Source organism: Myiozetetes cayanensis, unplaced genomic scaffold (assembly GCF_022539395.1).
Source record: "Myiozetetes cayanensis isolate MyiCay16 unplaced genomic scaffold, myiCay2020 scf1, whole genome shotgun sequence".
NCBI lineage: Eukaryota > Metazoa > Chordata > Aves > Passeriformes > Tyrannidae > Myiozetetes > Myiozetetes cayanensis.
Window position 1 is genome coordinate 53,428,976 of NW_026086604.1, and position 20,446 is coordinate 53,449,421.

The following is a 20,446-nucleotide window of genomic DNA, read 5'->3' on the forward strand; positions in this document are numbered from 1 at the left end:
TCGGGCAAAACTTGTGTGAAAAAGCACATCATTGAATTGTGCTTGAAAGGTAAAGATATGACACTATGTTCACACTATATACACTTAGGAATGTTCCTGCAAAGTTGCAACTAGTTCTGTGACTGCCTTATGCTATTATTACAGAGGAATTGTGATATTGATTCAGATCCAAAGTCTATTCTGAACAGTCACTGTCTGAGAAAGTGGCCAGTGTCAGATGATTTGGAGTCCTTAAACCCCTTCCCTAGGCACTCCATATCATGTAGTCTGTCCCCACTTTTGACATTTTTTGGCTGCAAGCAGAGATTTAACCCTGAATCATGAAGTACTTCAATATGTCTGAATATACAAAAATCTAATACTTTGTATATTATGTGCAAAAAAAGCTAAGTACTCCAAGTAGATGTGGATGAAGAAATATTTTTGGCAGTTGTACGCAGAAGCAATTGAGTGAACCAGGGGACTGCCCTAACCCTCACAATTATGCAAGGGGTGCTCAAAGAATAGCAGTGTGTGCAAGCAAATGCCAACCCTTAGCTGCTTTTCATTACCTAAACCCATTGTTACCTCCACTATCCATGATCTCATTTTCAGTCAGCTATTTTGCATCCATGTTCTGATTTTACTTCTCTGATGTTTTTTCTCTACCGGGGGATTATATTGTATTGTACCTTTCTGTATATGCTAATCCTCTCACTCATAAATCACTTCTTTATTTTCGGCTTAAAACTAAATCAAGATCAAAAACCTTCATAATCTTTTGGTTTGTCTTTCATTTGGATAATTTTTGATAGATCTTAAAGATACTGTCCAAAGACTAAAATGATATTGCACAAGTAGAAATGAGAAAAGACAGTCCCTTCTCTGTGAAAATATGCCTGAAGTTGATACTAAACCCTTGATTATGTTCCTAATTTGTTGGTATTTCAGTCTATACTCACTGTATCTCTTATTGGGCTCTATTCAATTTCAAAAAGAAGGAGGACATCAGATTCCTGTGCAGGAAAGGGCTTTTTACTTTGTAGAGAATTTCATTACCTTAGGCTCCTATCTTCATTAGGAGACCACCTGCAGCTTGTGGCCTCAAGGACCAAACAGAGTGAGGCTTGTGAACTAAACTGAGATAATGAGTTCTCACCGGGGTATCTTCTGAAGCCAGCATGGTGTTAGGAGGATCACCCATCCCTTCAGCATGGCCATATGCTAATGGGTGCCGGAGGTTCTGGTTAGCAAATAATCATTACTGAAGGGAGCCCCATAAAGGACTAGAAAGGGATGAAATGAGTATAATTTGCTCTCGAGGGTTCCCGTGGATCCATAGTGGGCTAAATCTCGGAATTCCTGTCCAGTCTTCTTGACAGTCCTTGATTTGCCTGGAATTCCCTATGTGCCAAATGTAGGCACCTCATGTAAACACAAAATTAGGCAGGTGATCATCCTGCGTGCCAACTACTGCCAGTGAAAACTGAAGCCTCTGCAGAGAAACACACCACTTCAGATCTCAACGCTATCCTTCAGTTTTCATCAGCCTGCTTCAGGTAGAAAGACTGCTAATCTTGAAATTTCCTCATTACTTCTTTCTGCCAAGTAAATGGTCAAGAACAAAACTACAACCCATATTATCGCTTGGACCAGAAGATCACTCTATACCAGTTATAGTGAAAAAGGAAAGAAAGAAGTTTTTAAGTAGTGTTTTGGTTTGTTTTTCCTTTAATTTGTAAGGATACTGGAGAGCAACGAGTGCAGTTTTGTGCAAATAAGGCTTGCTCTGGCACTGCTGTGTAAAGACAATCACTCACTTCTGGGTTGTGAGCTGGAATACATTCCTACTCTGTGTTCTGTCTTCTAATTAGTTTTTAATCCATAACATGACTGTGCATCATCCCCTCTCATTGCTTAATATCCTCAAAAGAAGAAATCTTTCAAAAGGCTCTTGAAATTCTAAATCAGTTATATTACTTGCTTCTATTATGTGTTTTGTTAACTATCCTAAGTAGTACTAACCCTTTAACAATGTAAAAATCTCTGTAACAATAAGTTTTGTCTTTTTTTTTTTTTCCCTTTTCATGTTGTACTCATCAGAGATTCTTACAGACCTTTGGTCAGTGATACCAATTAGGAGACATGCACTTACAGGAACTCAGACTTAGATCAGTACAGTTCTTCCCTGTTCCATTCAGTGTTGAAAGAGCCTGGAGTACAACAATGTGATAAGGATAGTACCTTTTATTAAAACATGGTATAGCAATAACCATCCATGAATTCACTCTAATGGGGACATCTTCTAAATTTCTTTTTGTTTAGTAGCCTATCTGCTTAAATTTTGAGGGCTTGAGTATTTGGGTTTAGGCTACATTCTGCTGAGGCATATATATAGATATATGCCATATATATATATGACTATTTTTTATCTCATCAAAAATTTTACACACCTGAATATTAAGCCCTGCATCCTCAAAATGAATATGTGAGAACTGATATTATTTTTTAAAATAGGATTTGCTATGCACAAGAAGCAACTTGTGCAAGAAGCAACTATGTAATTCCAACAGAGAACTTGCTTCTGTTAAACATGAATTCAGTCCATACCCTGGTGCCTAGCTCATTAAAGCCTGTATCATGTCAGACTGACAAATGGCAAATGCCCAAACCTTTTCTACTGTTCTCCTCAGCAGTGTTTGACACTGTCAGTCATACATTTCTGCTTACATGCTGTATAACTCTGGCAAGTATAGGCAGAAGCATGCTGAAATGACTCTGATCTTTTTTGTCAGATTAACCCCAGAAGGCTCCATTTCCACCTCTAGAACTTGCATTGAAGAACTTAGTAAGGTTCAATTCCTTGCCTTTTCTCACTCAATATCTACATCTGGGAAAACTATGACTTGGTAGAGGCTTGGAAAAGGACCAACAAGAAGAACATATAACTAACGAGCAGAATTAGATAAAATCCAGATAATATAAGAGCAGGTGTGCTCAAATACCTTTAACATTAAGCTTCCCAAGGAAGTATATATAATATTACTGAAGGAACCTGAAAGTTTTAATTTGCTTTCTTCTGCTCTCTCACCCCTAGTTTTTGTTATGCTTATCCTGTGAAGTTGTTCAGGAAAGCAATCCATGTTAAATAAAATTAATTAAAACTTTTCTTTTTTTATTGCTTGATTTAATTTGAATAATTGATCAATTTTGCAGTGTAGACTCACACACTTGATGTCACCCTATTTCACAGGAGAGTGGGTAGTAGCCCTAGGGGTAAGAAGGAAGGAGAAGAGGAATGTCTCAGCTGGCTTTATTGCCAGTAACAAAACACACAATTCCACCCCTTGCCTACCTAAATTTTCTATTGAAGATACAAGCTCTTCCTGGCCTTCTTTTAAAGTTTTTCTTCGAACATGCAGCTTTTTTTTTTCTCTATGTGACAACAGGAGCAAGTAATAGAATGAAATGCTAATAAAGGAACATTGAAATGCACCTCAGTTTTGTGTCTGTAATTCTAGGAGTTAAAAGATATTTTTAATTTTATTTTTGTTTTTGTGAAGCCATGTTTCACAGATCCTAGTATACCATTTGGACACGTTCTTTTCTACATCTCAATTTTTCTGAGTTAACAGGCAGATTTTTGAATATATTTTCCCTTAGATTCTGTTTCTATACTAGCTAATTGAGTAAATAGTAAGATCTTTTCCCTTTCTTCTTCAGCTTTCTAAGCTACCTCTCGGATAACTGTACTTCAAAGGCCATGTGTTATACTGAACCATTCTATCTAAATGCAGAGCCAGAGTAAATGCTGTAATTTCTAATTTTCCCTGATCTTAAATCCAGAGTTTTATGAATTAACATTAACATCCATTTTTTGACCAGTCTGGTAAGATTACCTATATATCTGTAGAGATTTCACTTTCCTTTCAGAGGCATCAAAGTGTGTTTCCTTTTGAAGTGGTAAGTGCTTTGGTATCGTGGCTTAATGCAGTACTGTATTGTTTTGTTTAGCCTCAGACTCCGAGAGCTCTTGGTCTGATCCTTCACACAGCAGAAAATATTGCAATTTGATATCTGGGACTGAAGCAAGTAATGCACAAGCTTGGCTGCACCAGGAAAAGGGGGAGGGTTATGCCTTCATCTTTCCCTGTTAATGCTTTCTGTGTGCTTTTATCTCATTTTGTAGATTAGAAAGAATCTATAAAGAGGTAAATATCAAACCTTTATTTTTTCCTTTTTTTTTCTTTAGTTTTTTTTTTTTTCTTGGATAACAGATATATAGCATCTTCCAGTCACTGAAACGAGTTGATATATGGTAGGAAATGGTGCTGTTGATTATTCCTCTTCAAACTGATCACAGAAATAGTTTAGAGAACTTGCCTTCAATGTTTCAAACAATATTGTGAAGGGAATGATGACACAACTTATCTTGAATCCCACTTACTTCAAGAATATTCTGCCAAGGGTTAAACAGCAAGATGTTCCTGAGCACGCACTGTTAGTGCTACTATTTTAAATGTCCCCCAATTAAATAATTAGGTGTAACTTAATAAATGTTTGAACACCATTTTCTCCTGCCTTCTTTCAGTCCAAGCGTCTTGTAGTTTATGTCACTATGGCCTACTTTTCAGCAAGAGCATGTCTTAATATTGAGTGTATCAAATCTAATCCTACGGTTTATTGTAGGTAGCCCCAGTTGGTCCTGTTCTATGGCTTTCCCTCCCTTTCTGGTGAAAAGCTCTTGTACCGTGGCCCTGCTGGTGGCCTGAATCACCTCAATTTGTTCTAGCAATCAGAGGCAGCTGCTCCATGTGAAAGGAGCGTGGACCACTGAACAGAGCATTAGGACTGACCTCAGGCTGAATGCAAAAGGCTCAGCCTTTTCTGCGAGGCCAGTCGAGCATGTGCAAACAGATTTGCTGAAGTACAAAATGGTCCAGTGATTTAAAGCAAGTTCTCTTCTCCCTTTCTCTCTTTTTCCCTTTCAGAAATGAAACAGGATAGAGGATAGCCTGGGTACAATCTTAGCAACATCTGTTGCCTTTCACTAGGGTCTTGGCCAAGGCCAATAGCTATTCAAAGAGCTACTGACACTTTACTGAAAGAGAAAAAAGAGAAAAAAGTCTTAAATAGAGAAGCGTTTGGACATGTTTCCCAACACACACAGTTGGGTCTTTTTGTGGGTCAGAATGCTTTCAGAGAAACACTTCTCCACCCCCTCCCCCACTCCCCCCTTTTCTGGTGAAAGTGTCAGAAAACAAATCTTCAGCAAGTTACAGAGCTCGGTGAGCTTACAACACTGAACAACAGTTAAATTTTCACTTTTCCTTTATTCTCTGAACTAAAGGGTGTTTGGCAACCAAAATCGTAACCACAGTTAATAAGAAGTGTGAAGGAATTTATGCTTAAGATTGTTTCACATCTGTTACTTTCTAATTTTCACATTACTTTATCTTTTAAAGGAACTAGTAATAGCAGTGGAGCAATTGCAGCATTTTAGCACTATTGAGATGGCTGATATTGTATGAAGATATATTTTATAAAGTTATTTCTTATGTTTGTTTTTCTGTGTGCTCTCCCCACCTACACCATAAACATTAATTTCACCCAGCACTTAGGAAGAGGCAGTTACCTGTTTCTCTCTCCCTTTTTTCTTCACATAGCTTTTCACAGGCAATTTTGCTCTGTCCAACCATGACATGCCTTCATAAAAATGACGGATGAAGCAGCTGAGTAACTGGTGGGTATATTATCCTCCTGCAGGCATCTGCTGCTCAAAAGGCACCTATTCTTTCACTGGCCTTGAGACAGAGGATGTATATTGTATCCCATATGTGAAGTCATTCTTATCAGTCCTTCTCTATTTTGAGGATAATCACAGTAAATTAAATAAAAACTACTCAAAGGAAGACTAGTAGAGAATTCAATTACATGTATTAGCAACGGAGCTTGATGTAAGTACACATTTGTAGACACAGAAGATGCTACCAGCGTCCTCAAGGAGAAATGTTGTGGAGCCTCCAGTTTTACTGAATTTTGTTTTGATCAGGCCATGGTCATTAAGTTCAAAGCGAGATGAACATGTATGCAAAAACATAAGCTTCATGACATGGGTTGTCTTAAACTAGCTGACTCATGTGTGTAGCATATGCAAATGTTAATAAATTATTAATATATATCTGTACGGTAGTACCTCACACTGAGATCAGGGTGCTTGTGCTCTATGTCCCATGATTGACCCAAAAAAACCCTTGTATCAGAAAGTTCATAGCAGAAATATGTATGACAAACCTCAGTGACTCACAGAAAACAAAAGTAGTACTTCTGTTGAAAAACCAAGGCTCGCACAACTGGTAATACTAAGGCCAATGTTGCTGAATGAGTAGACACAGCATCCTAGTGACCAGTGCCTGATGTCTCCAAAGGCCAAACTGGAGGAAATATGCTAAGAGAGTGAAGAACATTGAATGGTTTTAACTTCTGGTGCTAGAGCATTATACCATTAACCTATTCGGTGTGGGAGCAAGCAAGTTCAAAAGAACTGCTATTTTTTTTCCCTGCCCTCAGCCATTTTTTTTCCCTTATATAGACAGACATGGGTAGAAGTAGGAGGAAATAAGGATTCATCCAGCTCTTTCTTTATTCTTGCAACACAACCATTAGTGTAACATCTTGGGATCTGTATCTTCATAGCAGTGGGCAAAGATTCCCATCACCTTCTGCAGAAGTGGGACAAATCGCTGTGCTCTATACCCTGAGCTAGTTTTTAAACTGGCAATAACTAGATATTTCATAAAATTTATCGCTCATTGGCTCGAACAATGTTTTCCTACTGATTTTAATGAATTCAGAATACATCCCAAGAAAAGGTAGAAGCTGGACAGGATCAAGGGATTTATAATGTTTTTACCATTTTAAGTATAAAAGTAATGCCTGAGTTGTCATTCCTAAGGAATAAAAAATTTGATGGATACATTAGCTGGGTGGAAAATTGACATATCAAATTATGTCTCTGTCGGCACTCACACCAAGTAATTTTGAGAGAGGGCAGTTCAAGATGATGAAGACAGTGACATTTTTCTGTCTAGCTCACTTAGAAGACATTTCCATCTGCTTCCTATACAGCTGCTTACATACCAGTGTAGAATTCTTTCTCCATAAACATTCAGGTATAGGAGTTTAGCATTTAGGATAACATTCAGACATGAAAATTTGATTGCCTGAAGGGGAAAAAGAAGGGTCAGCAGCATGCTCCTTGTTTGTACTGCTTGTGTTTATAATACTTGGATTTCCCATTTTGAAAATGTATAGTATTTTGGACTTGTTGGGGATTTTTTGTCTTGTTTTTTGTCTTTGGTCTCAGGAGGGTTTTTTTTTTTTTTTTTGAAAGAGAGAGACCACCTGTCCAATTATTGCTGTGGTCAGGGGAAAACCATACAAAATAATAATAAAAAAAATTGCTTACTTAGCTAATGTTTTCACATAGGGAAGCTTATGAACATTTTGAATACCAGTTACAATGCAGAAGTGTACATAATTTGGGCCATTTATTCAGAAAAGACTCGTACAATTACATCTGTAATCTCTGATTTTGTTTGTGCAAGTGTTCAAGCTTGTATTGACAAAGCACCCTGGAACAGTGAAATCTAGTTTGGGTTTAGAGGTCAGTGGAGGAGTTAGTTCACATTAATTTTGTATACTTGGTGCACCATTTAGAGTCAGATCTGAAGAGATACATCCTGCTATGTATGGGTAGTTCCTTGTTTAATTTCATATATATTAGCATTTTTCATAAGTAACTTAGCTGCAGATTTCTAAATGACTGCTACACAGTAGCAATACCCCTTAAGTATGCAAAACTCCCTGAAGTCAACTGGACTTCCTATGTATAGCTTTTCATAGGATCAGAGAAATGTTTTTGTTCTACACTGCAAGTCCTCTGAAAAAATGACCTTAGTTGTACCACAATGCGAATGTCCTGCAGAATTTAGCTGAATATCAAGCAGAAATGTATCTAACCTATTTTTTTCAACATATATCAAAAAAGGGAGTGAGTGCTGAATATAAGAATGGTGATGCTTCTTCTCCACCAGCAGGATCTTGCTGGCATGAAGCATCAGTCTGAGACCCAATGTTTTTTTTTACAATTTGAATGATTGTGTTCATCAAGAGATGCTCATAAATGTACCTTTGTGAGGTCTGATATAGAGCTACTTTTTATCTTGGTACCATTGCAATGTTAGTGCAGGTACAAGGATCTATAAGTAGTTGACACTTTACTTGCACTTCTCAGAAACTGGATTTTCTTCTTCTACTGTCCAGTTCTGCCTTTTCAATCACTTTTATTTGAACAACATTCTTGAATGAAACAGAAAAAAAGGGGTTTAAATCATTCTGCTTACCTTTTAATCATCTCTCTTATTCCTAGACTTTTATTCTCAACACCTTTCTTTGGCTGCTGCTGATTTTTTTTTATTCCTCTATTGGTAATCCATACTTCTTGCAGAGCACTCACTGCACCACACTGCTAGCTTTGTCATGCTGTATCCTATCTCAGTGCTGGCCAGCTTGGTACATCCACTTATAATATGATGAATAGTATCTGGAGCCTGGCCACACAGCCTCCATTCTGGTCTTAAGGCTTTTTAAAGCTATCTATCCTTGTTTGTACAAATAGCCCATTCCTGTCTTAATGAAATTCTCCATTTCTCTTCTCAGTCTTCTGACAGCCTACCTGCCATTTGCTACCATCGTCTTGTGACATTTTCAAAATTCTTTCCATGCAGTTGTTTTTCAATTGATTTATTCTTGTGCTGTTCTTACTGCTTTGCGACTAATAAATTACACTCAATGGCAAAATCTTTTAATTTTGCAGCTTCCCTATGATTAAACAAGACTATTTCCTATTTACAGTTTCTTAACTTTACAAGTTCCTTTCCTACAACTCCCTCTGTTGCTTTTCTCTGTTCTTCCTGGCAACATAAACTCCATTTTTAACTGCATTCACAATTATTATCTTAGGCAACAGTAACTTGACTTTTACAGTTACTTTGCCCTAGATTAACTAGATTTACTTTTGAAGAATACCGTTCTTGCAAACATATCAGTTACTCAGATTTGCCAGTATATGTGGACCAAATATGTCATCAAAAGAATGTGGAAACTCAAGGGAACATACAGAGGAATCAAAGAAGAACAGATGGAGCCATGATGGTAATGTTGAATTGATAAGGTAACACCTCCTAAGCAGAATAGGGGGTTGTGAATATACAAAGAGACCTCATAAATTGGCCAGTTGAATCACCACTATTATTTACTATACTTTAGTTCATATTATTATGTCTTTTTGACTGCCATATCTTCAGAAGATATTCTACCAAATATATTCTAAAGAATAGGTTGTCAATCTTGTTATTAAGCAGGTCCCCATATTACTGTGTTTTCACCTGGGGTGGAAAATACTCCTGGAATATAGACAACAATATAATTGTCTCAAAAATCAGTTTAAATAGGTAATCAAGCCACAACTGTAAGGACATGGAAGGAAGAGACATTCCTGTGTTGAGTATCTTGTTAATGGCAGTGAGTGTCTTCAGTTTCACTAGGCCTTTTGTTTTGTCTTCTGCTATTTGTAGAAATGAGAAAAAAAGAAAACTACAGAAAAACAATGCTCAGTTCTATATTGGAATCAGAATTGTAGTCACCTGTAAATAATATTATCTGGATGGCTGAAGCCCTTACATAAGAGTAACTTACAGAAACCTTAGCACTTGTACTGGGAAACCATGTGCTAATAGTGTTAAGCAGTGTTTTCTTAAAAAAAAAAATCCTAAAATGCAAGCTCTCCTATTTGCATCATGAAAGACTAATATACATATAACTTTTTAAGAAAAGTAAGGAAAAGTTAGCATTTTGCCTCTGAGAGTAATACATTTTCATATGGAAGGAACTCTGCAAGCTGTTTCTGAGTGCATAATGGAAGTTGTTTCTTCCCACACAGTGAGTTACCAGGACTCAGGTAGCAGTTACCAGGTATTGCTCTTTTTCAGAATGTATATAATGAGTGTATAGATAGAAATGGTAATGTCAAGAGACAATCAGAGGCTCAGGGGACTGAATACAGCCATGAAACTTTTTGTTTTCTGCTTCAGGTCAAAATCCTCTATAAGCAGTGGTTACCAAAGCACTCAGTGTCTAAGAAGCATTTGAGAGTAAGTTTCGAGACAGGTTTTGTGGTCGTAAATCTGCCTATGGATCAGCTATACAGAACAGCAACATAACTTGTACTGTGAAGAGACATCCTTGACACTTTCAGAAATCAAAAAATGGGAAAGGTGCCAGTACCAATGCATCCTTTGATGCCTGCAGTCAGTCCTTACAGAGCCTAGCTAAGAGAAAGCCTAGCATGGTCTGAGGTTTGTTTGTACAAACCGTAGGCTTTCCTCTGGAAAGAGTACAGCCGTACCTCTCAAGACGAGTAAATGCACTACAAAACGTATTAGAAGGAAATACCACATCACTGTAGGTATGGATTACTGCCAAAATGATCCAGTCAGTGCACTGGAATGGACTGACTCATTGGCAAAACCCCACAATCAAGATAGTCAAGAACAAATTGTATTGAAAAAGTATACATTTGCTTATGTTACTAAAAATGGTAGATTGCCAAAAGTGACTAAGAATAATTGCTTCTTTATATTTCATTCTGCCTGTGCAATGAAATTAAATTGGTCTGCTTAGTCACACATTTTGCTTGGAGTCACTGTTTTGCTCTCATGAAAGTCAAAGGGTTTAATACATTTTCTTTTGATATGACAACATAAGCATTTAGAAAAAAAATTAAGACAAAAATATCTATCCTGTTTTCACCATAGTAAAAATAATTTCAAATGTTTTCACTGACATACAGTTTAATGAAAGGTTTTGCTTGAGACTAGATTTTTGGAACATAAAGCACATCCTTGAGAGAGGTCTGTTCAGTTAGGAAGAACATCATGAAATACTGTGTGAAGGTCTACAAGCTTTTTAATTGGGTGATAATTGACTGCTCCAGTTCTCCATTAGTAATATCTGGATCAGAATCAAAATTAATAAGAAAGAGTCCTCCTTAATAAAGATTTAAAATGATCACAAAACTATTTAGTTGAACCCGAAGAGCAAAAAAAAAAAAAGTTTGAAGATGTTAGGCAAAGTTTATGAAGGTCATGACCCCCTGTAGATCCTTTTTTTATATCACCCTATTCCCAAAAAAAGATTTTTGCTTCTGTTCTTAAATGTTCTGTTTCCACCATTGAAATCATTACTACTGAATTAAGTAAAAAAAGATAATTTTCCAAGTACTGGTTACATCTCCATATGAATTTGAAAGAAGACAAAGCAGAGGTGTTTGAGATATTTCATGATGAAGAAAAAAGACAATCTGTCCTTGAACCTTGTCCTCTAAGGATCAGTGCAAAGAGTCTTATTTTGATTAACTTGTAAAAGATGAATTAGGGATTGGGGGAAGAAGAACAAAGGAAAGGCGAATCCTTAATTACAATCTTAAGCAACTGTGTGCAATCATGTTTCAAGATTTTCTTGCACGAATACATCTTATTAAGTTGTATACATGCACTCAGATGCTCCACAACTTGGAGAATGAAGATTGCTTCTAGTTGTTCTATTTAAACCACTTCTTCAGTTCACAAATGCCATGATGTTGGAATTACCTCCCTCTGATTAGAAGGGTGACATTGGAAGTCACATCTGAAAGTGAAGCTAAAAGACAGGTAAAATAGAGCAGTTACATATTGCATTTATTAAGATAGTCATGCATGTTACATTTGCATATTCAAATAAATTCAGAAATTAATATTATTTTTAAAAAATCCTTTTTGATTCAAACTAATTGTTTTGGGTTTTGTTTTTGTTTTTTTTTTTTGCCTTTTTTTAATGAAGTGTCTTTATCCTCACATTACTTTATTAGTGTTAACAACAAACTTTTTAGTACAGTGCATAATAGGAATGTAAATTAATTATATATGTATACTGTTAGTTTGTTCACAGCATGTTGAGAATGCTTTTGTGGTAAATATAAATCAAAAGACATTGGCCAAGGTTCATATCTTACAGCTGTCCTTGGTACGATCCATTGTTCTAAAAACAGTATGTGTTAAAAATATTTTTGTCCATGGAAAAATGTCAGTTCAGCAGCTCCACCGACATTTGGAACCTCTGTCTTTATTTTTATTTATTTTTTTTTTTTCTCCAGGACACGTCCTGACTCCTGGGTGATCGCGTTTCAGTTGTAGATCTGTATCATTCTGCAGACCCAAACGGCTTCAACAGTGCTGAAATGAGGCAGAAAGTTTGTGCTGCCGCTCTCCCAGCCGGACCACGTCCAAAACAAAGCAGGTACTCATTTCCCAGAGCGGCATCCCCGGGCAGCGCCTGGGTTACGGGGCTGTGCGTGGTTGCTGCCGGCCACCAGCCCCAGCGTGACACTGCGCCTTCTCCTGATGCCGGTGCTCAGACTCCCCTCCCTCCACTCTTTATTCTATGAAAGCACCTGGTTTAGTTATTCCACTTTTTCTTTTTTTTTTTTTTTTTTAAATCTTCCTCTCCTCGCTCCCCATCACCTCCCCACCATCCCGAGGTTTAAACAGTGGCCGGGTAGGCGTGACAGCAGCACTAGAGAGACAGAGGGCAGCAGGGGTACGAGGTTTTAGGTCCCCTGAGCAGGTCGGTGGTAGGTCGGTGCCCTGCCCCGGCAGAGCCACCCTGCGGCCAAGGGACCAGGAGAGGGGATCCCGGTCCGGCCCAGTGCCCCCGGCTGCCTCCCGCCAGCCAGGAGGACGGGCCGAGGCAGGGAGTGTGGGGTCCGCAAGTGTCAGGCTGGGGAGGCTGAAAGGGCAAAGCTGTAAAGCGGGGACTCCGCAAGTTCGGATTAGTTTTGCGACTTTTGTCTTCACGCCCCGGGAGCTCAGTCAATTGCAGCTTCTAGGACAAATTGCGTGGTGGGTTGCGGGGGGAGAAATAATAATAATAATAAAAAATATCTTAAAGTCTCTCCCTTCAGCTCCGCGTTTCAAATGCAAATCGGGAGAGAGAGTGGTTCCCGCCCCACCCCCTAGCCCGGCTCCTGATTTTTATCCAAAGGACTCCATCTGTATATCCTGTCAAGGAGGAGGAGGACAGGCGGGAGGTGGGGGGAGGATTGGAGCCGGGCAGACTGCTTGCTCCCTGGATCCCTCTTCAATAGCCACCGCTGGGTCTTCGGGAGGTACAAAGAGTCCCTGTGCCGCCTCCGGGCGCCCTCGAACGGAGCTGGCAGCCGGCTCCGGTCGCCGAGCCGTGATATCCCCTGCCCAGAACAGCATCCCCACCTCCTCTGCCTTCTCCCTCCCTCCCCTCTCCTTCCCTCCCTCCCTCCTCTTCCTCCTCCTCCCGCAGCCCCGATCCGCACCCAGTCGGAGCTGGGCTTGGCACAGACACCCACTTCTCCCGCCGTGTGCCCAGCGGCTGGCCGCGCCGTGCCGTGGTGGAGGAGGAGGAGGAGGAGGAGCGGAGCGGCGGCGGCAGCGCTCCTTCATCCGCGGGTGCGGGCGAGCGTGCGGGCGGGCGCGCAGCCCCCATGCCAGGCAAGCGCCCCGCCGCCCGCAGCCCGACCCCTTCCGCCCGGGAGCATCCCGCCAGCACTTCGCCGCGGAGGAGCCGGTGGCCCTTGGGATTAAAATACTCACCGCGCCGGGCAGCCGAAGCAGAGAGGGAGCAGGTAAGTGCCGGCTGCACCTGTGCCTTTCCCTGCCTTCCTTCCCCTCCCGTGTAGGCAGAGGGCGGTCGAAGCAGTTGCGGAAAAGGGCTGTACGCCGCTCGTCCGCACCCGCCCGCCCCGGAGCGGCTCCTGCCCGGAGCGAGGCCGCGGCTCCGCGGAGCCGGCGCGGCCGCGGATAAGTTCGGCGCTTTCCGCGCTGGGGGCGACCCGGGCAGCGCGGCGGGGACCGGCCGCGGGACCATCGGCACCAGGGGTGGCCGGGGGAACGGGGAGAGTGGGAGCACTGGGACTATAGGCGTGCGCGCACCTTGTGAGAAATTAGAGAACAATAGCATCACTCTTGACTCTTTGGAGAAGTCTCACAGACAAGCGGGGAAGTGGGGTGGGGGAAGGGAGGACCACGGACTTCTGCAAAATATAGGCAGCACAAAGTCCTGACTGTCTCAGTCCTTTCTGCCAAGCCAAAGCGACTGTCTTGCTTGGCCTTGAAGTCCTGCAAGGATGTTACAGTGCAAAAGATTACTGAAGCAAGGAAATTTCCTGACTTATTTCCCAGAGCTTTTGTCCTTTTATGTCAAGGATGTTCTAGAGTTTGCAAACGTTGAAATTATAGGAGCTGGGTTTTTTTTTATTAGTATTCAGTTCATAAGGCTAGCTCTGCAGTGTTTGAGTGATACTGAACCCTTCCCCCTCTGCCCCGTCCCCTCCATCTATCCACATACCCACACTCACGGGCACGTCCTGCTTTCCTACAATAGGCTGTGTGCATCGGTAGCAAGTGGTTTGTGATCTGGATCCTCAGACTTCTCATTGCTAATGGAGGAAAAAAAAATCACTTTTTGAGATATGATTTAGCCTTTATATTCCTGCTTTCAGAAAGTGAGGTAGTTCAGGTGAGCCAGGATTCTGCAAATGATATCTTTCTCGGGATTTAGGAAGGGATGGGAGATGGAGACTAGTGAGGTGCTCTGATTCAGGGAACTGAAATGCTGATGCTTTATTTTTTTTCCCATTGCAAGGAAAAATCTTGTGTTCTGATAGATGACTTCTCAAGTCAAAGCAGAGACTTGAAAGAGCAGAGTATGCTTCATAGTCTCTCAAAGAAGACATACTGCCTTGCCATTTTTCAGCTAAAACATAGGTGATTGTGCAGCTTTGCAGAAAACAAATTGCTTTTCCAGGACAAATAAATAAATAAGTACATAAAAGAGCCAAACTCTTAAGCGTGCCATTTTCTGAACGTCTCTCATTGGTATTGATGTGTGACTTGACTTTTCTACACTCATTACATCTACTAATAGTTTCTGTGTTATATTTGAAGTTTGCAGGGAATTGTTACTGGTAAAAGCTAGATACTTTCTTTCTGAAAAAGATAGGTCTACATAATACCAGGTGCAGAGCTGTTCAGATGGGCAATAGCATGAAAGTTGCATAACTGAATTAAGTTTGCTTAGAATAAAGCTTCTGAAGGTACAACAGGTCAGCAGATAAAGATCAGCTGTAAAGTCACGTCAATTTTCTCTCAGCAATATCATAACAGTTTTAAAGATGCAGAAGTGAAGTGAGGATGTTTAGAAATTATGTGATTGTGCCTCATTAGAGATAGTTCAGTGTAATGTGTGTATTATCATTTCTGGAGGGAAAAAAAAAAAAAGAGCAAAAAGCCCACTAAACAAACTCAAAGAACTATCCAGGGATCAAATGTATCATCCTGTTTAAAGTGCCTGGACACAGTTTTATAGTTTTCCAGTCTGCACCTACCAGGGCATCTATCTAGGCATCTAGACACACTTTTTTTAGAATCATGAAGAAAAGCTAAGTGAGATTTACAAAACAATTGCAATAAAATCCACATCGGGGCAAGAAAAGCAAAGGAGCTAAAACCTGACTCTGACAACTTTTAATATTAAGTATGTGCAATATATAGGGTTTAAGTACTTAATAAAGTCTTAAAACTACCTGGAATATTAGGAAAGTGTTAAAAATAATAATCTGATCTACCATTGCATATTGTAAGTGCATGCCAGTTAATGTGAATGGAATTACAGACTTCAGTAATACAGACTATTTTCTTGCAAAAAGCCATTAAAAACTGCAGTTTTAATCAAGGGGCATTTTACCCTTATAATGGGAGACTTTACTGTAATTAAAGGCTGATGTAGGTCATTAGAATTGTGTTAAGTCAGATGACAGTCTCACAACTCTCTTAAGTCTACTTCCATTGATTTGATAGAAAAGCACTCTTGATTATTTGCTATTGATTTAATAGCAAATAATTCTTATCTTTTCATATAAAAGGGTAATTGTAAAGCACTTGTATAACTACAGATTAACTGTGAATTATCTGATGAGAAGAATGGATACAGCATCCATGTAGATTTTCAACTATCCTTTTCATATATGACTGTGTACGTGTCCATGCTGTGTCCACATTTTTCTATGTTTCTTCAGCAGTCAGAGACTTGACTGAAGGAAATCATTGTTAATGCAAGACCTTACGTTGTTCTAGTCCAACTTAAATTCCTACTTTACTATAAACCTGGCTAAACCTTTTCTCAAAGGGATTCAACTCATAAATTGACTCTAGTGTGTGATGGAAATAGAAAATATTTTAAACTTCAAATGGTTTACAGATGAATATACTACTTGGGAGCCAGTTTTAGTGATGGGTTGGCTAGTAAGTTTCTGTGTGTGTTTTTTGGCTATTGGCTTCAGTATCTGATGTGTTCAGCAGTTCTTCAATGAAGGCCTTTCTTGAGGAATTCAGTTTCCTTTAGTTTATCACACACATTTTTTCATGCTACTACTGGGTATTGTTTTCTTGTGGCAATAAAAATCATTAAATTCTAGCTGAGGAAGGGTGCATAAAATAGATGATTACTTCGGTTCTTCCTGTCAAACCAGGCTTAACTCTAAGCAGTAATGCAGGAGTGCCTCCTCTGGGAATTCAGCGGTTCTGCAAGAAAATCATCCCTAGGCATTATGTGAAGTTTCTCAGCTGAAATGAGGCTGCAGAAATTGAGCTTGTGCAAATTTAAATATTTGTCTTGATTGGTCCCAGATCCACAAATACTGCTGGCATTTCTTTTCAATAACTGATCAAATTAGCATAATCCTTCTCAGCAACTTAGATGTTTCAAATGTGCCGTAGCAAGGTGAAAAACCAGCAAAGCACTTTCACATGGAGAAGATGATATTCAAAACAAATTTTTCTTTTGTTAATTTTTCTTGGGGAAAAAACCCACCCACCAACAACCCAAACAATTTAACACTCTAGCCACGTTCCATCTTATGATCAACTGCAGAGCTGTATAAAAGACCAAAAGCTGTTGCCTGGGGGGGTTTTGTGCATTTTTTTAAGCCGTAACATTAATGAAGTGTGCCTAGTGTTTTTCTGTTGCCTCATCAGGTCCTTTCACCTGAGTCAGAGGGTATTGGAGCCAGTTTAGTGTAACAGCGCCATATGTTTGGAGCAGTGATAGTTTTTTGCTTGATAACCAGATGCAGACTGCAGGATGTGCACTACATTTACAGATCTCCCATGTGAATATTTAGGCCAGTTAGCGGCAGGAGGTTGTGGTCTGTAGATGTAATGTCATCTGGCACAGGGAATTAATAGGTTTCATTGTACTGCCTTGACTTGCAGAGCTTTATTTCACTGAAGGGTCCCCACTCCACTTGCTCCAAGCCACCCTTGTTGTTTGGGTTTTTTTTGCTTTCCCTGAAAGAAGTGATAACCAGACAATGCAATTGACACCATAATTAGACATTGTCTCAAGGATCACATAGTTCCTGTGCCTGTGAAGGAGTCTCCTGTAATACTTAGGATGTGTAACATGGAGGAGCTGCAGGCTCATAACAAAGGGGAATTTTCTCTGTCACTGAATGTAACACCCTGTCCAATGGACATTGTAAAATAGAATGTCAAAACATAAATATTTCAGTGAGGCAGTTCAGCTGTCAGGAGGCTCACCTGCTGATTCCACTGTGTTTAAAGCATTGTGGTTCAAGTTCTAGTGGTAACAGCCACCCTCAGAATTATTTCAACACCCAGGATCTGATTTTACTGAATGACTAAAGTAGAGAACAAACAAACAAGTGTGGGATTACTGTGCATTGTTGACCAAGGAAAGCAAGATTTACTAGCAGGTGATGGTTGGGGTGCACTTTCAGAGTCAGTGGGGTCCAGATTTATGCAGTAAATTTTGCAATGGTATCAAAAATTGAAGTAGTTTGATGAGAGGAGAATAATGCGGCAGAGGGAAGGAAGAGGGAAGAGAAGGCAATAGAAGTGGTAAACTCTTCAGTTACATCTTCAATGAATGCCCTGGGCTAACAGCAAGACTTCAAAATAGAGAAATGCAATCCAGACTGGTGGAGTTCACTGGTGGAAAAGGTTTTGGATTTCCAGTTCTTCCTGAAGCATTTTGCATTGGAAAAACATCAGGACAAAATATGCTGAAGGACAAAATTCCCTATTGGGTTGAAGAGATTGACAAGGAAATGATACGGTTCATAGATTAGGCTGGCACTGTGACACTGGTAGCAATGTGTGAGCAGAAGTCTGCAGGAATTTGCATTTTGGCAGCAAAGGTTAGCTGGTGCAAAGATGATCTCAAAAGCCTTCAGCAAACTGCCCTACAGGGCTGGGGAAATCTCAGTGGTGGGGAAAGAGGGCTTCCAAGATGATATCTCTGAGAGTGAAGACTTGTCCTTATCTACTGCTGCTCTTTACTACACACAAACAGGGAAGACTAGTCATGATGTGATGTTTTAGAAATTATGGAGTGAAGCAAAATATTCAGAGAGATTTTCAGTGGGTGTAAATTACCTTAATTGCTTGCTGTGAGGGTTACTATTCCTTAAAGCTGAGGATCTTATTCATGATCTGAATGTTTTCAACAAATCAAGATTGCCCCTCAGAGACAGTGCATAATAGTGTCTTAGTGTCTTTTTGACACTAGCAGATTGTTTTGGCGAAGTAAAGTAGTAATATTTTTCAGATAGCAGTGTACACCAGAACACTTCTCCTACTAGACTGTGGCTTAAATATAGTTTGATTTTTGTACAGCAGATGGGAGAAAATGTAAATTTTACGATATATATTGAATAAAGAGGTTATTATTTTGTCAAATGTGTATATTTTCAATCTGATGTTTTATGTATCAGCCAGCTATTTGAGAACATAAATATGAGAGTTTAGATATCTAGTGGATTTTTTAATTTTTATTCTTACAGTGGTTCACATGGACAGCATGTTACTGCTCAGCAAAGACATGCCACGTGCACTATCCAGATCACATAATATACTCTTCAAATTACCCACCAGTTTTTTACTTGATATTTTTCATATTTTTGATTGCCAGGACTATATGTAAAGAAAATATGGAATACAAACTCAGATGTGAAAGCTAGAGCCTAATGCTTTAAATATACCAACAGAAAATTTAATTTTATTTTTAAAGCCTAAATTACTTTTTAATATTGGCAAAGTGTGAATGAGGAGACATTGCATTTGGCTCCTATTTGGGAAGGGGAGTAACATTTTGAAGATCAGAAACAAGATGTAACAGTGCAATTTTGTCCAAGGGTAATTAATGACATCAATCAGTTCTGTGTAATCTGAGTCTTATTTGTGCAGAAAGTGATTGATACCATTTCATAAAAAAGCATCTTTCAACAAAAAGTACAAAATAGTTGCAGGTCAGTTTTGCCTTCACTTGACACTCAAGTCTGTAAACACAGATGGCCGTGAAGACATTAGAATCAGAGCACTGAATACCCTCTATCACTGTCAGTGTTAGTCATATCCAATGTTGCAAGTGCAGCCCTGAACACTGAAGTTATGCTTTAATGAGGAAAAAACGACCAACAGTACCTCTTAGTTTTCAGTTTTATGAAGGCTGTGACATTGCTTATGTGGACTTGTGGACTTCATACTTATAGACTTCATAGAACAGCTGATGTTGAAGTGTTAGTTATGCTTGGACAAAACCCCATTTTTTTTAAAATTAAAAAATATGTAAGAATATGTGTGTGTGTGTGTGTGTGTGTGTGTATAAGTAAGAAAGGTAATGCAATGCAATTTAATAAAGAGTTACTCCCAAAACAGAAAAGGCTTTTAAATACCAGAGACTTCTGCTTTTGGAGGTATCACACTCAAAAGGCAATGTACTGAAAGAACTATAAATAAAAACCTAAAAAAAGGGCTCTAAGAGGAATAGGAAGACTTTTCCTGAAGAAGAGGAAGAAGGCAGGGAAGAGTGTTTCAGAGCAGAAAGTGCTACCACACAGCTGAATAAAAATAATTGGAATTTTGGAATCTATGTGGTGAAAGTATTTGAGAATCAGTAAACCACAACAATTTTTTTTTCCAGGAGGTGTGAGTATTCTGCTTTTCATCAGATTGTGCTGTCTAGCATATGGACTGTTTTTCAGTTGGTATTTTGGGTGCGTTTTTCAGTTCTGTACTGTGGCATGTGGCTGGGGACCATGGCACTCCATATGGTGGCTTTCATACTTTCCTGCAGGTGTAAAAGAAAGGATATAAGAGAACACTGTTCGAGATAAAGGTTAGAGCAATTCTAGGTTTGGAATGTCTGTTCAGAGCAAGAACAAGACATTTCAAACTGCTTAGTGAAAAGCCTCCAACATATTGTAAATGTTTTAGTGACATTTCTTAAGAAAATCCATTTTGTATTTTTATCTCTG

At 39.4% G+C, this 20,446-nt stretch overlaps 1 protein-coding gene and 1 long non-coding RNA gene across 2 annotated transcripts in view; one reads left to right on the forward strand and one right to left on the reverse strand.

The window, feature by feature from the left end:
• LOC126644280 (uncharacterized) overlaps positions 1–13,820 on the reverse strand; it is a 40,068-nt gene extending 26,248 nt beyond the window's left edge. The window contains exon 1 of the long non-coding RNA XR_007629901.1: positions 13,704–13,820. This is a non-coding gene — a long non-coding RNA (uncharacterized LOC126644280). The remainder of the gene's footprint in view (positions 1–13,703) is intronic.
• The window catches only part of CDH7 (cadherin 7), an 85,245-nt gene continuing 78,110 nt past the window's right edge, over positions 13,312–20,446 (forward strand). The window contains exon 1 of the mRNA XM_050323345.1: positions 13,312–13,735. The gene's annotated coding sequence lies outside the window, so the exon portion shown is untranslated. The remainder of the gene's footprint in view (positions 13,736–20,446) is intronic.